Here is a 19,399-nt window from a genome sequence, read left to right as displayed (position 1 = left end):
AGGGTTGGCTGGTTTTTATCTCCCTTTAGACTGTAAGTTTCACATCTGTCCTTTTACCAGGTGCCCCAGAACCTAGCATATACTGGGGGCTCAAGAAGTATTTATTGAATGAACATGGAAGTATTTGAGCTGACGTCTCAAGGCCTTATTTAAATGAGTTTTTCAAACTCTGCTTGATAAATTTCCATGGGATATTTATCAAGTGGAATTATACTTCACAAATCAATTGATTATATGTAAGATTTATAGACTTTAGCTTTGACATACTTCCCCTCCCCCAACATTTTATTATGAAAAATTTCAAGTATATAGAAGGGTTAGAAGACTTTTACAGTGAATATCCAGATATCCACCATCCGTATTCTACAATTAACATTTTACTATCCTTGCTTTATTACATGCCTCTCTATCTGTTTACCCATTCATCAATCCATTTTATTTTTTTATGCATTTCAAAGTAAATACTTCGATACTTCAGCATGCAGAACATTAAGTAGACTTCTGTTTTTGACATGCCTTTTAAATTTATTTGGGTAACAATTTCTTTATAAATTATAGGGTTGAAAGATGTCTATTACCTCTTCAGGTGAAATTTCTGTGGTTTTGTGTGTACTTAATGCTTGGCTTAGTTTAGAGGGCATTAGAGTGTGGGACAAGTTAAGAATAACCCATAAGTTTTGAACCTTGGACTAGGGAATTGTTTTTGGAGTACAGCCACACCAGTTCATTTATGTAGTTTCTAAGGATGTTTTCATGATCCCACGGTAGATTTGAGTAATTATGAGAGAGACCATGTAGCCTACAAAACCAGAAATGTTTACTATCTGGACATTTATAGAATAAATTTGCTATCCCTGCTGTAAGGAAATAAAAAATATTTATGCAGACTGGGAGGAATTTGGAAATAAGAAGAATGATAACGCTTAAAAAAATCTGGCAGAGTTGGCAGAGAACAACCTAAGTTCTAGAGAATTCAGATGTAAGTGTGCCTCGCAGTAAGATTCCTCTCTCTAGGCACCTTTTTTTCCTCTATATTTTCTTTAATTGAAAAGGGGAAAAACAATAGTGACTCAAGGTATATCAGTCAGCTTATGCTAAAGTATTCTACAACAAATGGACCCCAAATCTGTGTGGCTTTCAACAGCAAATCTACTTGCCTTCCCTAGGTCACCTTTGGTTCTGCTCATGTTGTCTTCTCTCTGGACTCAGGTTGACAAAGCTTTCTCCATCTGGGCCACTGCCAGTCTTGTGATAGTGGAGAGAGAGAGAGAGAGAGAGAAAGAGAGAGAGAACAAGGCATCAACTGACTCTTAAAGCTTCTGCTTGGAAAGGACACATATCACCCTTGCTTACATTTCATTGGCCAAAGCAATTCATATAGGCAAACCTGGGTTCAACAGGATGGGACTGTTTAATACTCCTACAGAGAGAGGAAGCAGATAAATGTGAACAATAGTGCACTCTTCCTCACAGGGGTAACAAGGTCAAGAGATTTTTGTTGTTGTTTAAAGGAGAGTGGCTTTAGCATGTTTAAACAGAGGCAGAGGGAAGAAATCTATGCAGAGAGAAGGAAGTGCTTTCTGAATGATAAATGTCCCTCGATGTTACTCCTAGTGGGGGCAGATTTTCAGCTGGGTAATGTGAGGTTCTGGGTCTGTGGGTTACACCTGGGAGTTACCTAAAGTTAACCATCTAGCGCACAGGAATCCCCTGGGGAGATTGTTAAAAGGCAGATTCTGATCAGTAGGTTAGGGATGAGGCTTGAAATTCTGCATTTCTAACAAATTCCCAGTGGATACTGATGCTGCTGGTCTATGGACCATACTTGGAGATGCAACGATCTATATCAGCAGATATTCTAAAACAAAACAGAGAAACAAGTATTCATTAGCAAACCATATGGGTCAAACAGATCAAATGATGAATCCAAAGGGAATAAAATATCTGTTCTGAAACATTGAGCATTTCTAGTTAGCGTTCAGAGCATCTTCAAGGAGAGAACAATGCTTTGAGAGAATAGGATGACATTTTGAATGACAATGAACAAATCAGATGGAATCATGATTGGTGGTAGGAGAGTGCCTAGATCAAGAGGTGTGGACAGAGAAGAGTGAGTTAAAGATTTTGAGCTAGAGCAGTTCCATCCAGTGACTTTGGCCATCACCATTCTGCCAACAGCCTATTTGTAATGGAATGTGAGCCAGATGAAACATCACTACTCTTCAACCAAGACAGGACTTCAGAAACTGGCAATAAATGTTTTTTGAGTACTCAAACATGAACAGTAGGTGTCAGATTTCACATCTTTAGATAGTAGCAAATGATTCAGTACAGTTAATAAAAACCATTCAGCAATTTCATTGCTATGAAGTGTGTTTCATTTGAGTTTTGATTGTCATAAATATCTTTCTAGTTAAATGCTGAATCAAAACTACAACTATGGGATTTGACATTTGCAGAGAAAATTTTGAGCTGAAATTGTTCTCTAGAACTTTAGTAGAAAATCTATAGGTGTTAGAAAGTGTTGAATTTATTGTTTGTTGATGCCTCTTTTTAATGACATTAGCAGAAGTATCTTGGCCAAGATTAGTAAAATGAAGTCTATGCATATATTTCAAATATGTTTTGACTTCTACATGAATAAATCTTGTATTTAAGTTTTGTGTCACACACATCCGGCAATGAATCCAGATTCTGCCACCTGCTGCTAGGAGTCCATGGGCAAATGTCTAACCTTTCTGAGCCTTCTTTTTTTGTAAACTATGGAGGTTATCTCATTGTTAATGATGGGTTAACAGTAATAATTTAAAGAACGTTACACAGAGTAGACCCTCAATGAATGTTGTGTATTTTTATATTTGTGGTACAAATTTAAAATCACTCATTTCAACATTTAGAGTGAACCATGTATGGCTATAGTAAAAAAAGATAGGCAATAACGAGTGTTGGAGAGGATCTGGAGAAAGTGGAACCCTCATAGGTTGCTGGTAGGATTGCAATATGGTGCAGCTGCTTTGGAAAACAGTTTGGCATTTTCTTAAAATGTTGAGCGTATATTTACCATATGACCCAGAACTTCTACTTCTAGGAATCTACCCAAGGGAAATGAAAATATGTCCACATAAAGGCTTATACACAAATGTTCACAGCAGCATTGTTCACAATAGCTACAACAAAACAAAACAAGTGTCCATCCGCTGGCGAATGGATAAACAAATTATAATATATCTATGTGATGCATACTGTTTGGCAAAAAGAAGGAATGAAGTACTGATATATGCTACAGCATAGCTGAACCTCAAAAACAATATGCTAAGTGAAAGAAGTCAGGCAGAAAAGACCACATATTGTATGATTCCATTTATATGGAATTCCCATAAAAGGCAAGTCGATAGAGATAGCAGGTAGATTAGGAGTTGACTGGGGCTGGGAGTGGGTAACTACAAATGGCTTTGGGATTTCCATTTGGGATGATGGAAATGGTCTATAATTAGAGAGTGGTGATAGCCCCACATCTCTGTAAATTTACCAAAACCCATTGCATTCTACACTTAAACAGGTGAATTCCATAGTATGTAAATTATAACTCAATAATGTTTTCTTTTAAAAAAAGTGAACTGTGTTCATTTTTTAAGATTTTGATTATTTCTATGTAGATTCTCATTGTTGTAAGATGAAGGCAATCAGTGAAATAGTTTTTCATTCTCTGAAATGTGTTGGATCCTCCAGGCTATCATGGATGTTTTAGCTTTCTCAATTCAATAGGGAAAGCTTTGGTTTTTCAGGACAGCAAGCTTAACCCTGAAACTAATAGCCTGCAGGTACCAGCTGAGGATACTAACATCTGAAAACAATAGAAAGTTCAGTCAGTAAATGCAAATCAATAACACTGGCTGATGATTCCACATGAGTAAAAAGAGATTTGTAAGATGAAGTGTCTTCACTTTAGCCATTAAACTTCTCATTCACCAGTTCTTCATTAAATACCTGTCTTAAACAGAGCAATTGAATCTAAGATATCAGACATATTTGAATTATGGAGACCAACCGTTTCATTCTTGGCCTTGGGCACAAGATAAAAAGAACTGAACTTAATATTCCCCCAGAAAATGATGTAAGGAGAAATCATTGGCAGTACCTGGAAGACACTATCTGTGAGCAAACAACTGCCATAGGTGTGGTTATGGAAGCACAAGTAAATTCAAGAATACACACCAAGTCCTGTTGTGTTAAAATGCTAGGTACCTCACTCAAGCATCAGATTTAAAAACTAAGTATATGTGTGTTCATGTGTGCGCACGTGTGTGAATTCTCTGTCCTTACTTTTTGAAAACGGGAATTGCTTGACAGGTGGTTATAGGACCATGTAGTTCCATCATAAAAAAACAGAAAACGCGGGGGCTGGCCCCGTGGCCAAGTGGTTAAGTTCCCGTGCTCCGCTGCAGGCGGCCCAGTGTTTCGTTAGTTCGAATCCTGGGTGCGGACATGGCACTGCTCATCAGACCACGCTGAGGCGGCGTCCCACATGCCACAACTAGAAGAACCCACAACGAAGAATACACAACTATGTACCGGGGGGCTTTGGGGAGAAAAAGGAAAAAATAAAAAAAATCTTAAGAAAAAAAAAACAGAAAACGCGGGCGCTTGTGTTTGGCAGTGTGTTTGTTTTGTAGGGATCTCGCCGTGGAGATGTAATCTGAGCATCCCCCAGGCAGACAGTTGGGTGCATCTGGGCTAATGCATCAACTCTCATCAGACTTCTTTTGTTGGTAGTAAATGAGCTGAAGAGTCAACAGGAATAGAAGGGGTCTAAAAGTTGCTGCCAAAATAACAACAAACAAAAACAACTCTTGTTTCTCAGTGTATACTGCAAAGATCAGTGGTGTCAGAATCACCTTGTCGGAGGCAGGAGGGGTGGGTCTGTTATTAAAAAATTAGAAACTTGAGTAACTACAGTATGCCACGCTCTCTTGCTGGGGAAACAGCAATGAGTAAAAGAGACCAAAATCCCTGCTTTATGGAGCATTTGTTCTACTAAATTGTTCTCCAACTGTAGGCCCTGGACCAACAGCATCTCCTTTACTTGGAGACTTAGTAGAAATGTAAATTTTCTAGGCCCTACACTGGACCTACCTGACAAATCAGAAACTTTGGGGGTGCATTCCAACAATACAAATTTTAACAAGCCTTCTAGGTGTTGATTCATGGAGGTCTTTGAGAAGCGTTCTTCTAGGGCAGGGCCTCTCAGCCTCAGCGCTATTGAGATTTGGGGCTGGATAACTCTTTGTTGTGCAGGCTGTCCTGTGCACATATTTGTTAGATGGAGTGTCTTCATCCATCCATTAAACATCACACTTCAGAAAAGTAGGGAAGGAGGACAGGGCATTCCAGGTGAGAGGAAGCTTGCAATTTTAAATAATATGGTCACAGGTCTTATTGTGAAGGTGAAACTTGATTAAAGACTGAAGGAAGGGAAGGAATGAGTAGAGAGATAATAGGGAAGAATGCTTCAGGCATAGAAAAAGCAAAGGTCCTGGGGCGGGTATGTGTCTAGTAGGTTCAGAGGACACTAAGTAGCCCAGAGTGAGAGAGTGAATGGGTCTCGGAGGAAAGTAGTTACAAAAGAGGTGAGAGACATAATGAGTGAATGAATGAACCAACTAACGTGTTTGTGAACTTGACTTCTGCACATACTAGCTATGTGTCTTTGGGTATATTCTCTGGTCTTTTTGGACCTCACTTTCTTTTCTGTAAAGCAGGGTTAATACCTGTCCCCTATAGGTCTGCTCTGAGAAATAACATGCTCAAGTGACAGTAAACTTTTGAGAGGAAATAGTATAATTTATGATTCTGAACTTCCAGTGCTTAGCAGGTTACATTGCTCACACTACATTATCAGTAAATATTATGTGCATGATGAAAGACAAAACAAAACAAAATCCAGAAAAATGTAGACGTACCTTATCAGAATGTCTGTGATGGATGGACATTGGTAATCTGCACTTTATACCACATTCCCCCACGTGATTCTTGAATACGTACAATATTTTGAGAATCTTTATCTTTCTCACGTATTTATATCCTAGTTACCATTTAATTATTTGAAATACCCTAGCGGTGGAATATTCCAGCTGTGAAAATTAACATGAGGTTCCAAGGCTTTCTCGAGGAGAAGCCAGGTTTTAGACCTGCCGTGGTATGCACGGGGGATTATGCTGAGGGGCTTTTAACTTCGTGGTAAGGCTTCCTGGGTGGCACATTCGGGAGACTACTCAGGGGAACTAATTCCTTTTTGGTTTGTTCAAGCCAATCAATAATATTAAGAAATAGAAAAGCTCCCCGATCCACTATGCGATGAAAGTAAGTCTGAGGTAGATAAGGTGTTATGTCCACCATGATGTCCTTGAGGTACGTTAAAGTCATCTAAGGTGAAAGAGTCCTTGTTGTTTTTTGCTTTGCACTCTACTCACCTCTCCCTGATGAGTTACCTGTCTATGTCATTATGCTTTAATAACTTAATATGATAACCTTGAACTTCTATAGCATTGTCCCTCCTAAATGCTTAGTGTTTGGGGCCATTTTCAGTCCTTAAAAATAAACCATTCTTCAGCATGTTACTCTCTGGTTATTTTGCTCAACCTTATCTGCCTTAGGGAACCTCAGAGATTAAATCTTACCACGTCTTGAAGCTGCAGCCATTTGAACTGCTAGGTTTTTCTGCCTTAATTTCCCCTCTGTGAGTTCAAGAGGTCAGACATAGTCTGAGGCAACACTTAAGGAGTCTGTGTCTTGAGAAAGCAATTGGATTAGCTGGTTTGAATCTCCTTCCATTATTTTTTTCCACATTAAAATGATGCGGTGGGGGAGTGTCAAGATGAGTTTCACTTGATTTATTTGGTAGAGAAAAATGCATCAAAGCTGAAGAGAAAATGCCTTCTCGTTATTTAGTTGCTGAGCTATACCTGAGAGTTCATGGTGACTGCCAAGAGTGGAACTGAATGCACCTAAAGAGTTGTTCACTTAATTTACTTACACATTATAAGTATTAACAATTAATTACGCTAGTCAGTAAGAGATATACACAAGCAATTTAAGGAAGTTAAAAAATCAAGGATGTTGCAGTTTATCTTATATCGTAATGGACTATCATTTCTTTTAATAATTTCTCCTTTCAGACCCACACAACATTTCGATAGCGCACCTCACAATTCACAGGTTGGAGAACTGAAGATTCAAGGTATTTGGGTCTGTTCCAAAGCTTTTAAGAACTTTTACCTTCTAGGATTAGGCACAACACTGGCACCAAACGTTTTCCCCACTACTTGTCTACCAAGAAGCATTCTGAATTAAAGTTGCTCCTAGAATTGTCGGAAAAAATAAAGGGTGCCCAGTGAAATTTGAATTTCAGATAATCAACAAATACATTTTTAGTATACTTATATTCCATGCACTATTTGGGAATACGTATATGTGGGACATAATTATGTTAAAATATATTTGTATATCTGAAATTCAAATTTAACTGGGCGTTCCGTGTTTTTATTTGTTAAATCTGGGGACCTTAGTTGCTTCTCTTTGGACCGATGCTATTCGACTTCAGTTGCGATCATCAAACCTCAATCTAAGAGAATCCTGGAGACAAGTTATTTAACTTCCCTCCCGGATGGACGTTAAGAAAACTGAATAATATTCTCTGAATAAAAGACAATTTAGAACCTACAGCTTTATTTTTTGAGGAAAAGCTAGGATTAGAAGCCATTGTCCTATTCCCCTAAGATGGCCGAGGCAGTAATTAGAGGTGTTTCTCAGTAGACCCTAGAACTTATTTTATCCTGTAAAAATTGAGGAAATCAAGAAGATCACAACATGTCTCATTTTTCTTTTAAATATTCATGGGTCTGGATTATAGCGGAACTTCTATCAACCAACTTTCAATTTGCTATTGGGTCAAAGGTCCATTTCTGGTGGGAGGTGCACCATTATAACTGATGTTTGCCACCTGTGTGAGTTCTTTTGCAGACTCGCGTACCTCAGCTCACACCTGAGCCCAGTTTACTATAGGACTTAGCAGAGAGGGCTGCGCTCTATCACTTGGTTTCCTTCCTTTCAACGATCACAGCTTCCGTGGAGATGTTCCAGGCTGGTTTAAGATTTAGGGAAGGAGCTCAGTGGTTCCTCCTAATTGTGAGAGGGATAAACATGTCACATCACAGAAAGGAAGTATTGTGAAGAAGCAGGCAAAGACTCTGAATAATCAGATTTACTTTCTTTTCCTGCATTGTGCTGTTTAAGACTGCTAAATGAAGATAAATTCTATTGCAGAATCCTGAATTTCACCATGAAGAGACTGTCGCCCAGCCTTCTCATCTAGAGAATTATTCTCAGGATCTGCAGACAGGAGGTACGTTCAGATTTACATCTTTTAAGCTCCTTAATATTCTTATTAGAAGCTATGTTGAGCAATTCCCTTTGTAATCGGCCCTATCTGGGTTTTGGAATATTTATTCTCAATAATCGGTTTGATCTATGGCAATAGTTTCTTGCCAGGAAGAGCTCAGAGAAAAGAATTGATGTTGCTGTCCTGCTTTATATCGAAGCATCTCCTGAAATTAGGTGGTTCTGCGTGTTTGACAGGTTTGGGCCTATTTAAGTTGAGGAAGTGGGTTGCTACTGGTAAAGTAAGGGTGGATACTGGGGGGTGTAATTTCGTCTTAGAGCTGTGTAATAAAATACAAACTGAGTGTTTTTCCTTCTCTTATGCAATTATATTAAACATTAGAAAGAATTCAGGTGTCCTGTTATTATACTCACTTGGAAGTTAAACAGAATGTTCTAAAGCTGGTCTCTCGCTTTAGAGGATTTTGGTCTCAAATGACTGTGTTCTGGCAATTCTAAATGGGATTTAGAATTCTAAATCTTTCTGGTTTTACATGTCCTACAAAATCTTAAATTCAACTGATATCAGCATGCTGTGCTAAATCATTAAGGTTTCCCTGGGTGAAATATGCAAAGATAAAATCTGCAGCATGTTCTTTACATAATCTGGGTTGGTGGAGATTCGTAAGTTTAGGTCAGGTGTTTGCAAACTTCTTCTGTAAAGGACTAGATAGTAAATATTTTGGGCTTTGTGGGCCATACAGTTTGTCCACAACTACTCAATTTTGCGGTTGTCGGAGTAAAGCAGCCCTAGACAATATGTAAGTGAATGAGTGTGGCCTGTTCCGGTAAAACTTTATGGTCACTGAAATCTGAAGTTTATGTTTTCATGTGTCATGAAATATTCTTTTTCGTCTTTTATTTTCCAAGCTCAAAGGCTGGCAATAAAAAGATAAAACAAGGACAGTGCTGGCTTTGGCCTGCAGGTTGTGGTTTGCTGGGCTTTGCGTTAGATCAGTGAAACAAGGCAAGTCCTCCCTTGACCCTCCGCTTCATTCGTCTGTGTTAATGTTGCAGAGACCTTATATTGCACTCATGTTATAGTAATGGTTTTCCAAAGTCATGGGCCCATGAGAACTCCCAAGTCCGGGGAGTTGGGGTCTCATGGGGTCAGACAACATATCTTCAGCTTTACATTTTGGTAGAAGGAAGGAGTGTCAAATATTGAAGACACCTGCAGCATCTTGTGTGTTGATTCTGTGTGATCTTGGAACAGACGTTTTGCATCTGGGCCATTCTACATTCCCAGCCAGTGGCCTTTCACCTGCGTCTACCTTCTCTTAGCTCTTTAACTAGTTAGCCAGACTTGAGGGAGCTGTAAGGTTGGCAGCCTCTTTTTAACAGGTCATATGGCAGAAGGGTTCTTTATATTCTGTTTTTATTGCTTTTCTGTGATTAAAGGGTTTCATTTCAAACACTTGGCAAGGATTGTTTGAACATATATATGCCTTAATGTAAGCAAACCCAAGTATAAGAAACGAACAAACCCATGCACCCCCACCCTTAATCTCTACACATACCTAAATGAATGCACAAATAAGTTGGGGCATGATCGTTGGGAAAAAATTCTTCACAAAAAAAATATTTGAAAACAGTCCTTAAATAATCTCTTAAAATCATTGCAAGCTTTCTCTAATATACTCCCTTAATATTTTGAAAATAAGACTAAAAATTAAAAGCAAAGCTTTCTTGTGTTAGCTAATAATGTCCTGTGTGATCTTAGATGACATACTTTACCTCTCTGTACCTGAGTTTAGTATGATGAGGAACTTGAGCTGTGTGAACTCAAAGGGCTTCCTGTGTACACTTGACTTAGATAAGATCGTGTAGTATGGAGTGTAGTGAGGTAGATAAGCCTTTAGAAATCACCAAGTGGAAGAGCATGATTTTCTTACCTTGGTGTTATGGACTGAATTGTGTTACTGCAAAATTCATGTGAAGTCCCAACCCCTTAGTACCTCAAAATGTGACCATATTTGGAGATAGGGCTTGTAATGAGGCAGTCAGGGTTAAATGAGGTCTTATGGGTGGGCCCTAATCCAGGGGTCTGTATTTGGAGATAGGGGCTTCCAAGAGGTGACTTAGTTAAATGAGGCCAGTAGGATGGGGCCATAATTCAATAGAAATGGCGTCCTTATAAGAAGAGAAAGAGACCTTGGAGATGCTCTGGCACCAGGAAAAGGCCATGTGAAGACACAGCAAGAAGAAAGCTATCCTCAAGCCAAGGAGAGAGGCCTCAGGAGAAACCCAAATGTCAACACCTTGATGGTCTAGCCACTAGAACTGTGAGAGTTAAATCTCTTTAAGTCACCCAGTCTGTGGTATTTTGTTATGACAGCCTTAGCAAACTAATATACACAGTATTATAAGGGATATGGTAGGGGAAACATCCCTGAACTGACTGTATGGAGCAGAGTTAATAGCCTGAGCATTGTTCCCTGCCTACTCCCTGCTCCACTTACTCGTAGTCAGGAGTGTTTGGTGGGGCTGGATTTGAAAGCAGAGGTCATTGGAATTTGTGAACCTTACTGCCATCCTTTGGAGAAAATGCTCAGTGTTCCAGATATCAATTAAAGATAGTCATATTCTGTTGTGAGTGTATTTTTCATCTGTCTTGGCGAGAGTTCATAGAGTTAAACTTATTTCTCACATTTGGCAAATGCTTATGTCATACCCATATTGACAAAGAGAGGCAGTTCCCAAATGTTTTAGTCTAAAGGCCCTTTTATACACTTAAAAGTCATTGAGGACCTCAAAGATCTTTCGTATGTGGGTTACAGCTATTGACATTTACCATATTGGAAATTAAAACTGAGAAATTTGCTTATTGCTTTATTTAAAATAAGCCTATTACCTGTTGACATAAATAACATTTTTTATGAAAAATAATTTCCCAAGGCTGAAAGGTTAGTGAGAAGCATAGCATTTCCCATATTTTTGTAAGTCTCTCTAGTGGCTAGCTTAAGAGAAGATAGCTAGATTTGTATCTCTGCTTCGGCATTCATACTGTTGTGATGTTGTGTGTCATCATAGGCTCTGGAAAACTGCCGTGTACACGTACCTGAGTATGCGAGTCAAAAAGGCAAGTGATGTCTCAGTATTATTATAGATTAGTGGTGATTTCATGGATGTCCTGTAGGGCCCTGCCAGAACTTGCTAGATTAGAATGAGATGCTCTGATACAGCTGTACTCCAAGAAAAAGGAATTTCAGCTTCCTTCAGTAGAACTTGATCACCTGTCCTGTTGACCAGGCACAAACTTCTCATTGTAATTGCCTTTTTGAAATTGTGGCCTAAAGATGGATGTCAGCTGAATACTTTTAAAAATGTAAGCAAATATTGCAAATTTAGCACCATTACCTCTGTATGAATACACTGCTCTTTATAGCTTAAAAAGGTATGGCTGAAAATAAGAGAAGGAAAAGATCTGTTGCTGGTGACCCACCTTGCCCATAAGGCTCGGGGGTCTTTGTGGTGTGTGTGTTGTTTCTTTCATTTTGTTTTTGCACTCTGGTTATAGATTTGTGTTTATTCATAGAATTTGACTCCATCAGTTGTCAAGTGTTGATTAAGTGCTGCTAAAGGCTGAAGTGACTAAAAACTTTAAGGCAGATAATTACACTTGTATGGATCTTCATCTTTCAAATCAGAAAATGAATGTCCAAGGAGGTTCAATGCATTACCCAGCTAGGAAGTACTGCGCTTGAAATAGAAAAAAGATCTCCTTTTTACATTACACTGTGCTTTACCCGTGTTACCTGCCCTCAGGCAGCTTAGAGTCTCAAACGGAATATAATTGTGAACTAAATCATAGAATAGAGGTCCCAGGTGGTAATTCAGCTATATAGAGACTCATGAAGGCTGGAGTCAGCTGAGAAAAATACTGGGACTTTAGTGGACTTGGGGCTGACTTTGAAGAACAGGGAGGGAATGGGCAGAATAATGGAAGGAAACTTGGAGAAAGGCACAGAGGCAGGGTGGCCAGAGAGGAGAAGAGCCTCGTGAACATGGAGGGTCCATGTTGAGGAGTAAGAGAGGAGGCTGATTGATGGGGTGATGGCAGCCACATCCTCTCCAAATCAGAGCCTCCCTGTGTGAGACATCTCATCTAACTGGGGTTGCGGGTAAATGACTTACAAACAGAGCCACGCTGACCAAGCTTTACGAGGGTTCCACCCAAGATTTTGGTCATTTAACTTCACGGATGAACTGACAGAGTTAACCAGCCACAGATGTTTTGTTTATAACCAGAGGAATTCATGTGAGCTTGGTGATGACATTTCCCTGTCCGTAAAATGCTGATAGTTACACAGTGATAGTGTGTGAAGCACTTGGAATGTCTATCTTGAGAGGCAGTTCTTAAGTGTGATGGTTTAATGGTCATTTAGCATGATGGGCCTTCAGAGTGTAATATCATTTGCCTGCCAGTTAAAATGAACACTTCTCCATGGGAAGTCAAAGATCATGTCAGCGGAACTTGGGTTAGGTGAAGGAGAGCATCGAGAAGTGAGTGCCAAAAGAGAGAACAGGGAATAAAATCTCTTGTATGCCTAGCTTGTTCATAAATCCCATGTAATTGGGGAACACCACTAATTCCCACTAATTGGGGGGAAATAAACTCTGAATTGCTGAAAAGTTTGACTTATTTTTAAAGAACTGCTGCTTTATTATCATCTCCACTTTTCTCATATCCCCAGACTATTACCTTTGTAATCTCATTTGATAGCCTGCCTTCCTACTTTGTTGATAAAATTGAGGTTATCAAAAATAAGCTGAACTTCATGCCCACCCTGAAACTTCTGTGTCTCTGCTCTTCCTGCTGGCATATGGGGAAGGGACATGCTTCCTCCAGTTTAAGGCTAGTCCCCCACCTTAGGTTCTTGGTGCCACATTTTCCCAATTCCTCAGGGACCTCAATCTTTCAAGTTGCCGCCTTTTTTCCTATTCTCTTCAACCTGTCTCTGCTCATGGATTTTTTTGCCCTCACTTAGAAAGGTAGAAAAGTTTCATGAACTTCTGATACCCTCTTGTCCTTTTCCTGTTGTCACTTTGAATGTACTCGTTTCACTCCCACCCTTAAGTGAGTACACACACAGTCACCAGTGATGCCCTGGCTGCAGAAGTGGTGCTCGCTACTCAATGCTTAATACTGCGGAGGCTAGAACTGATCATAGCCACATTCTCTCCTCTAAGGTCAGACACGCCATCCTTCTTTCTGGTTTCTCTTCCTTTGCTGTCCAGTACTGGCGGTCCTCTGGATTCCATCCATGGCCATCTTCCTTGCTCATGCCCCATGTGCAGTGTCATTTGCACCAACCTTTTTAATAATCATCTTACCCTGGCTTTTACATCTATACCGTCAGCCCTGCTGTTTTCTTTAAGCTCCAGAACCAGGTATTCAACTGAAAATTGACCATAACTACCTCCAACTCACCATCTCAAAGTGAGACTTAGTTTACCCTTCAAGCTTTTTCCTTCTTTATTGCTAGTCTCAGCTGCTGGCATCTGCATCCCAGAGCAGAGGTCCACGAGTATGGCCAGGTGGTAAAATCCAGCCTGCACGTGATTTTGTAAATGATGATTGATTGGAATACAGCCATGCCCTCTTTTAATGTCCCTTGAAAAGGACCTACCACATCACCTATGAAACCTAAAATATGTACTATCTTACCTTTTCCAGAATGGGTTTGCCAACTCCTGTCCCAGAGCAGCAAAATCATTTGAGGGGCTTGTGAAAAACACATCACTGGGTACTACCTCCAGAGTTTTTGATTCAGGGACCTAAGAATTTGCATTTCTAACAAGTTCCCAGGCAATTCTGGTCCAGGAGCCACCCTTTGAACAGACTCTAAGAACAGTGCTCTCAATCACGTTGTCATTCACTTCTATCTCCTAAATACGTTTTACATCTCTCTCCTCTCCATCAAATCTATTCAATGAAGATTTTTCAGAAATATATGTCTATCTATAACATGACAAGTTCTCAGAGTCTTACCCTTACCTATAGGTATATTTCATCAACTTGAGTAAGTTATGGATCCCAATAAAAGGAAAAAGATGTGGATCACCATGGCATGAGCGTGATCTATTTTTATTTTGCCGCAAGGCCTTTACTTTCACTAACTCATTGAAGTCTCACAATGACCCAGTGTGGTAGGAGCTTTTATTATTCCCATTTTCCAGAGGAGGAAACTGAGTTTCCATGACAGTGTCACACAGCAGGAAGGTGGTAGAATCGGAATTTGAAGTAGTCTGGCTCGAGAGCCTGAGCTATACTGAGTCCCTTGTGCCCTCCCCCCACTCTCCCCTGCGTTGATTTTATTTTTGTTATATGTTACCTTAATATGTACAATTGTAAAGTTAAATATATTTCTCCTGTGCCACTAGTTCCTGTACAACTATAAAACCAAATCAAAGTGAATACAAAGACACAATTCCAGTAAAATCTAAAGTTAACGTTAAATTGGCATGACCCATGATTCTGAACGTTTTACTGAATATTAAACTGTCTTTGGTAACATGATCTGGTATTGGTTTGCAATAGTGGGGTTCTTGTGAGTTCGATCTAACTGTAACCTGAGGTATGTTATATCTGTTATTACATTTCTTTTTCAAACTCCTGTGAAACCATTTTTACACCAATTTCCATACAAATATTTAGTTGACTTCTTTTCCCCTCATTAAACTGTTTCTAGATAGTATAACTTGTCACCAACATGATCAAAAGAAAAACACTGGTCTTGAATCCCACAGGGATTCTGGATTTTTCGGGTGGTTAGCAGACCTCAACCTGAGGAACATTGTCCCCCAGGATGAAGTCTAACTCCTATGCTGATGTTCGAGGCCCTTCACACCAGATCCCCATCTACTTCTTCTCTTTCCGTCTCCTGCTACTTTCTCATACATTTCAATACTAAACTGCCTGTGTGTCCAGGTACTCGATGAACTGTTTCATTTCTTTAGGCCCTTGTACAAACTTTTCCTCTGAACAACTCTTCCAATCCTCAAGTCCACCCCTCAAATCCACTCTGCTCTCAACTCCTATTCCTTTAAAATCCTGCTTTAGCACAGACACCTCATAAAACATCAAACTGACACGAGCCTAGGGAAACAAGCTAATGATTCACCTTGATGCAAGGCAAGACCTTTGTGAGCTGCCTCCTCACATGCACCATGGTTCAAGATGAATTCCAGAGTGTCATGCAGCATGGTTTAAGAAATAGGCTTCTTGGAGAAAGGAAAAACTTACAGACCCGGAATCAGCAAGAGAAGGGCAAGGTGTGGATCTCCCAACCTCCCCCCACCCACAAAGATGTGCTGCTGGGTCAGTGCCTGCTGCTTCACAGTGTGGGTTTATGTCCCAAATACAGAACCTTCTTCCCCTATTGCACTTCCTTTTCCAAGGAACGCTTGAGGGAGCAACCTTCTCAGTGGAGAACAATCAGACAAGCTTGACACCAGGCAGACTGGATTTTGGAGAAGGAACTTTTCATAGAGTTGTCTTGGAAGGCCAGCTGCCCAGCACCTGGCTACCTTAAAGCCCAGGGGAATTTGTTTATCCCTCCTGGGGGTCGGGGACGGAGCCTGATGAGGTTAGGTCGTTGGTCCCACTGGAAGCCACCTTTGGGTTCAGTCCCCTTCCTGGCAAAAGGGGGAGCTGGCCCAATGTCCGTGCAACTCAGAATTAGACCTAGGGTCATTTTCAAATATGCTTGCTCATTCTTCTACCCTCTAAGTGTTCAGATCCTGCTAGATCTTTAGTGTTTCATTAAGTTGAAAAATCGACTTTGGGAATTCTCTTAAGAAAAATCTACAAAAATAACAGGGGAATGAGTAGAGACTTGGGAAATTTCCATTGACTGCCACTGAGATCAAGTGGATCATCACGCCGATTTCTAAGTCAACTGTCAAATAAGGATTCCCCGTTGAGATAAGACTACTCGCTATAAAATTACAGGTACCCGTTGAAGTGGTTAGTGTTGAGACAATTCATCCCTACTGGGAAAACTGTGGTTCTGTATCTCCAGATGGGTTGCAGAGAAAATGGAGCTTGATATCTACATTGTAAAAACTATCAAATTACAATTTTGCTGGGCCATGTTAGCACTCAAAATTCAATCTTTTCAGGGCTGATTCAATAAAACAGTGTAAAATGCATGTGTTACATGTGAGTGTTAGCTTCTTTTAAAATATATCCTGGGGCCGGCCCAGTGGTCGAGTGGTTAAGTTTGCGCACTCAGCTTCAGTGGCCCAGGGTTTTGCCAGTTCGAAATCCTGGGCGCGGACATGGCACTGCTCATCAAGCCATGCTGAGGTGGCATCCCACATGCCACAACTAGAAGGACTCACAACTAAAAATACAGAACTATGTACTGGGGGGCTTTGGGAGAAAAAGGAAAAATAAAATCTTAAAAAATATATATATGTATCCTTATGATATTGTCTGCATGGGAAAATCTAGGTTTTTGAGATCAGAATAATTCATTTAATACACAACAAGAATAGAAGACACTTTAGAAACACATCTATAAAAAATAATACCAAACTTAGTGTTTAATCCATTTATGAGGCTGATAAGACTTTAAAAACTGAATCATTGTCAAAGTACTTCATATGTTATCTCCATTTGTGGCTACTGTTTGTTTTTATTTCTGTGAAGCAAGAAATCAACACTTTTCATATCTCCCTTTTGTCCAAGAAACTCTGAATAATTCTTAATAAAGTATAGTCCCTTATTCACTTATGTACATGTTGTTTTAAATATCTTACATTGAATGTACCATTAAAATTGCTAATTGTGATTGGTTGCATATGTAAGATTTTTCATAAGTTGATTCATAAATCTAGTCAACTGTATCATTTGTGTGCTATAATTTGATACAGTGGAAAAAGATTTTACAGGAGGCGCAGAGTGTATGTTTAGAGGTTAGAACCTATGACTTGCACAAATATGAAACTTACTTAAACCAACTAAAATTGTGCTTCACGATCTTTAGAAAATTTAGTTTAACACTTTTCTTTTGCTTAAATGATAACACGCTCAATGTTAAATTTGGGAGAGGAAGGATGAATTGCTGAAGCACAGATGAAACTGTTCTATATGAAACTGTCATGGTGGATATATATCGTTATGCATTTGTCAAAACCCATAAAATGTGCAACACAAAGAATTAACCTTACTGTAAACTGTAGACTGTAATTAATAATAATGTGTCAATATTGGTTAATTGTAACAAATGTACTACACTAATGCAAGATATTAATAATAGGGGAAACTATGTGCTGGGGCGGAGGTGCGGCCAGAATGGTGTATGGAACTATATGTGCTGTTTTCTCAATTATTCTATAAATCTAAAACTGTACTAAAGACATTTGGAAAATAGAGAAAAATTATAAAGATGATGAATCATTCGCAAAGCATTCCAGCTTTCTAAAGTGTACACATACATGTTAATGTATTTTCTCCTCTAAATTAGAATCATACTATAAGTCAACAGTTCTCTAAGCAATAACAGGTTTCCTGTCATTAAATATTATTTGAAATTGTGATTTTTGAAATGTCTTGATAGTAGTCGATCATATGGATGAATGGTAGCCTATATTAACCATTCCTTTTCATAGATACTAAAATATTTCTAATTTTGTATTTTATAAATAAGCAACAAACATAATCATATATGTTTGTCCTGATTATTCCTTTAGGGTGGCTTTTAATGGAACCACTAGATCACTAAGTCAAAAAAGGAACTTCATTCACATGGATTTGCCTATTGCTGTGAGATAGTTTGTCATTTGTGTGTTTCTAGTTTTTCTATTTGGTACCATAGATGCATCTGTTGATTCATGAATTACAATAACTTTATAATCTTTAATAATTGAGAGTCAACCCCTCTCTTACTCTTTTTGTTGTTTTCAAAATTTTCCTGGCTATTCCTACCTGCCTATTTTTTTCTCACTTGAAGATTTGATTCAAATTTGAATTATAATTATATTTCAGGGAGAATTGTCATCAGTGCAGTGTTAAACTTTTCCAACCCAGAATAGACTGGTCTTTCTATTTATCTCTATGATTGCCTGTATATTTTGTCTTCAAAACTTGGTGACTTTACCAAGATATGCCTTCATGTTGATTACTTATCCCCCACACACTAGGACATGCTATACTCTTTTCATTTGTTGGTTCAGACTTTATTTCAGAAAAAAATTTCTTTGAATATTTTTTCTCTTCCTTATTTAGGTTATAATGTATGCATTTCTTGTGTAACCTTGGTCTGACTTAGTAATCTTTTTCTCCATTTTAACATCTAAATTTCATTTTGCTCTGTTTCTTCCAGCCCGTTTTTCAAGTTGCTTAGTATTTTTACTATGCTTGTTGGGTTGATTTAGTGTGATTTCATTTCTGTAACAGTTTAGTTTTTCATTTCCATTCTTTTCTGAGCTAGGCTAGGTAAACTTTCATCTATGTTTCTTTAAAATCTTGGATCTCATCTTTGTACTCTTGTTTCAGAGGGGTCATTTGTTCTTTAATTGCTTTGAAGTAATAAAGAGTTTTATCTAAGATTTTCATTCTGCTTTGTAGATTAAATTTTCATTGTTCAGGATAATTTATAGCTATAAAACTTTGTATATATGGAAGAATGTATATAACAGATAATAAAATAATGAATAAAATACTTGAAAATAGATAAAATATTTCTTATAGAAATATAAATGTCAATGACAAAATAATGAAATAAAGAATAAAGTAATAAACAATCATAAACAAAATAATAGTAAAATAATAGCAATTAAAGAAATAATCAGTAATAAAATAATCAAATAGATAAAACAAAACCCCCATATTCCACACCATTTAAGAACCAGAATGTTATCATTACCTTTGAAGGTCCCCGTGTACCTTTTTACTATTGCTGTCTCTTTTCCTAACTCAAGAGAGTACTAAGGCTCTGTTTTGTGTTAATTA

General features: G+C 38.7%; 1 protein-coding gene across 1 annotated transcript in view; it reads left to right on the top strand.

Moving 5' to 3' along the window:
* The window catches only part of RARB (retinoic acid receptor beta), a 694,610-nt gene that overhangs the window by 21,244 nt on the left and 653,967 nt on the right, over window positions 1-19,399 (top strand). Inside the window, exon 2 of the mRNA XM_008518324.2 lies at window positions 8,323-8,401. The gene's annotated coding sequence lies outside the window, so the exon portion shown is untranslated. The remainder of the gene's footprint in view (window positions 1-8,322; window positions 8,402-19,399) is intronic.

This window comes from Equus przewalskii, chromosome 15 (genome assembly GCF_037783145.1).
Source record: "Equus przewalskii isolate Varuska chromosome 15, EquPr2, whole genome shotgun sequence".
Taxonomy (NCBI): domain Eukaryota; kingdom Metazoa; phylum Chordata; class Mammalia; order Perissodactyla; family Equidae; genus Equus; species Equus przewalskii.
Note: the sequence above shows the minus strand (reverse complement) of the source record. Positions and strands in the feature narration are given on the sequence as shown.